This window comes from Neomonachus schauinslandi, chromosome 2 (assembly GCF_002201575.2).
Source record: "Neomonachus schauinslandi chromosome 2, ASM220157v2, whole genome shotgun sequence".
Classification (NCBI taxonomy): Eukaryota; Metazoa; Chordata; class Mammalia; order Carnivora; family Phocidae; genus Neomonachus; species Neomonachus schauinslandi.
In genome coordinates this window covers 163130395-163133935 of record NC_058404.1, presented here as the reverse complement: position 1 = coordinate 163133935, position 3541 = coordinate 163130395, and the positions used below count along the sequence as shown (strand labels likewise).

At 45.1% G+C, this 3541-nt stretch overlaps 1 pseudogene; it reads right to left on the bottom strand.

The window, feature by feature from the left end:
* Nucleotides 1–2747: 2747 nt before the first annotated feature.
* Nucleotides 2748–3164, bottom strand: LOC110590798 (annotated as a pseudogene).
* Between the last annotated feature and the right edge of the window lie 377 nt (nt 3165–3541).

The window sequence follows — 3541 nt, the reverse complement described above, 5'->3', positions numbered from 1 at the left end:
CTGGCTGCGTTTGGCCAGTGGGAGCACTGGGAGGAAATGGGTTGGTGGGAGGGGCCCGGGTATTTCTCCCACTCTTTTTCTCCTTAGGTGGAGACAGGCACTGTGTTTCTTCTTGTCCCCTGCTTCTGCAGCATCAGCCTGTTTTCAAGTTCCTGGTCCCCCACGTGATCTCAAGCGCTGGCTCCAGTCACTTCTCCTTCTTTTGTCCCTCCAGCCTGTGGGTGGGAATAAACATTACACTTGCTAATCTGCGAGTTACTTCATTATTTTCTGACTGTTTTTCAAGCCTCTTACATCATCTGTAGATCCAATTCCCTACATTACAATTCCAGTTGCTTTCTGGGTTCCTGGTTGGACCCTGGCTGAAATCCTGAGTAACCCAGAATTTGACAAGCACACTGCTCACAAAGGCAACTCTGGGCAAAGCGATGTCCTTACGGTTCTAAGCAGTAGGTAGGAAAAGACTCTGGTGACACAAACCGGCGATTCAAGACAAGAGTGGATAGAGATATAGGATGGCCAGATAAAATGTAGGTATGTCTCACGCAATCTGTAGACTGTATAATTCTTTGTTGTCAGGGCTGTTTTGTGTATTTGTACGGTGTTTAGCAACATCTGGAACATGCTTATACTAAAAGATTATTCATTGTTTATGTGAAATTCAAATTAAACTGCATTTTTATTTGCTAAACCTGACAAACTTAATAGAGAATAAGCTCATGTTGAAGATTGACTTCAATGTTGGACCGTGCAGGAATAAATATGGGGGCACAAGGGTCAGTTTTGGAAAAAAGTTGGGCACTGGCATCAGACCTTGATTGGAGTCTTTTTATAAGCTACAGTTATTGTGACTGAGGCAATTATGAAATACGGGGTAGTCCGATCAGAGGCCTGTGGAATGAAAGCTCGGGAAAATGCCTGTGCATATGTGTTTGCATGATCGAATGTATAAATGAGTTACAGAAACTTACCTGAAATAATGGCCTAAGTCTAGAAAGTGCTAGAGAAACGTTCTCAAATATTTGGGAGTTTAAAGATAGATGGTGGCGGGGTGCCTGGGTGGTGCAGTTGGGTAAGCGTCCCACTCTTGATTTCGGCTCCGATCGAGCCCCTCGTCTCTTTCTCCTTCTCCCTCTGCCCCGCCCCCTTCTTTCTCAAAAAAAAAAAAAAGATATATAGATGGTGAACTAGCATGTGCTTTTTTGAGGACAATGATGGAAGAAAAAAGTATCTTCCAAAGACCAAATGTCCACACTTGGTGATTTCTCTAAACCAGTGGTTGTCAACTAGGGGCAGTTTTGTCCCTCAGGGAATACTTGGCAATGTGCAAACACAGTTTTGATTGTGACAAATGGAAGAAGCTGCTACTGACAGCTAGTGGGTAGAGGCCAGCTAACCATCTTACAACGCACAGGACAGCTCCCAAAACAAAGAATCATCTGGTCCAAAAGGTTAATAGTGCTGCTGTTGAGAAACCTGGTGGAAACACATATGGAAAGTAAGTAATCAGCACGCATTCTGTAAAGACATATACAAAATGTTCCACCTTAAAAGTGAAACCAGATAATAAGGCTGGAATTCCTTGAGGAGGGATTCCAGACCGAAATAGAAGGAGCTAGCACCACAGAGGCCCCTCAACTGTCATCCCATACCTGGGATTTGCCCAGCTCTGCAGACAGACCATAAATCATCACTCTATGTGGCATTGCATGGCATCACTATCCTGTGTATCCCTAAATATTTTATCTGGAATACAGTGCCCTTGTCTCTTCGGGGTGATTTATTTCTGCATGACTCAAGAGATGGATAGAAGTGTGGCAAGACGGCTCATGTTCAAGGGGTTCATTGGAGGAAGTTGTAAGCTAAACCAGGCCAAGGAGGTGCAAGGGACATGGTGGAAAACCAAGGGAATTTCAGTTCCTGGGAAAGGTAACCAAGTGCGTTAATCAAAGCTCTGTCAAGTCCAGGGGACAGAAAACCACCCCAGTTGGTTTAAAAGCAGAAGAGGATGTACTGGTCCACATAACTGAGACGGTTTCTGGGCTAGTTCCTAGGACTAGAGAAGGAGCTTACATGTTCCAGTGCCTGTTCCCAGGACTGGGCACTGCCAGAACTTTCTTGCTTCCTCACTCTCACTTCCTCTCATCTCTCATTTCCTTTTGCAGAGATGCTTTCTCCCCCAGGGGCATGGTAGGGAAGATGGCTACAGGCAGCCGAAATATCACAGCCTCCCAATTTGGAACTTCTTTTTCCCATTATCTACATATCAGACTCAGGAAAAATCTCTGGCTCTACTTGGGTCATTGCCCACTCCTGGATCACCTGTTGTGTCTAGGGAAACAGGACTATGATTGGCCAGGTGTGTGTCATGGCCTTACTCTTGATATCAGGAATGAAGTGACATTTTCAATTAGTAGAGTGGAAAATTAGAATCACTTTCCTGGAACCACATGACTATGCTTTTTCTAGGGCTGACATTTCTTGAATGCAACAGCTGGCCCAGTGGCTAGCAGGAGTTGGACTTGTGACGGCTTTCATCCCTGCCTGAGCAGGGCTACCCTGGAGACACTTCCCTGGGTTGTCTGGCTAAGGAGCTGACCCTCTTCATGTGGGGCAACTGTCCCCCACTAATGAACCTTTTGCATCAGAGATTCACAGAATCAGAATCGCGTGGTAGGAGCTCGCTGATACATGGTGAGGGGTTAATGGCACTTTTGGTTGGTTTTGGTTTTGTTCCCAAGTTTTATTCAAGAACTCATGCAGAACATTCTAGGTAAACGACTTTTAATCTTATCTTCCTCCTCTTCTTCATCCATGTTAATCTAGAAGTAATGTAATTGCTAACTCTCTTTCCTGTTAGCAACTATGTGCAACCAAGCGTGTAGATTATTCTTCTTCAAATATTTTTTGGTGAGATACTTCAAGTACTATTTGGAAAAGGTCACGTCAGAAGTTATGGTAATCTTGCTCTTGCTCCTTTCAACGTATACAACCCCTCCACCAAGATGTCCAGCTGTTCCATTCACTCTGATTCTTTCCCCTCAAAATTCTTCAAAATGGAGGGCATCCATGATTTCATCTTCTACAGGGTGAATGCCATCAAGGGTGAGCTTCAGAACGTGCTGCTTTTTTTTGCCCCCCACAAATTTTTCCACGGGCACCATTGAGGCAGTGGAGGCAGAAAAGGATTAATGGCATTTCAATTCCTTGGATGATGCGTGAAGGTAGTGGACAAACACACTCTCTCCGCAGGCCCCTGGTGGCTAATGGCCCCCCACAGTCATTGAGCAATGGGAGAGAAGAAGCAGTCTGTGGAGTCCAGTAGACTGACTTCTGACCCACTTCTACCACTTACTAGCGGCGTGACCTGCTTAGACTGCTCTAAGCCTCCCCTTCCTCACCTGTAAAATGGGCCAACAATCCCACCTCTCAAGGGTTCTATGAGGGAATCTATGCGATCACCTATGTATAGCACCTGCATCCAGTAAATGCTCTAAAATCCTTCTTTCCTCTCTTCTCCTCTGTAGATTTTGGCTTGCTT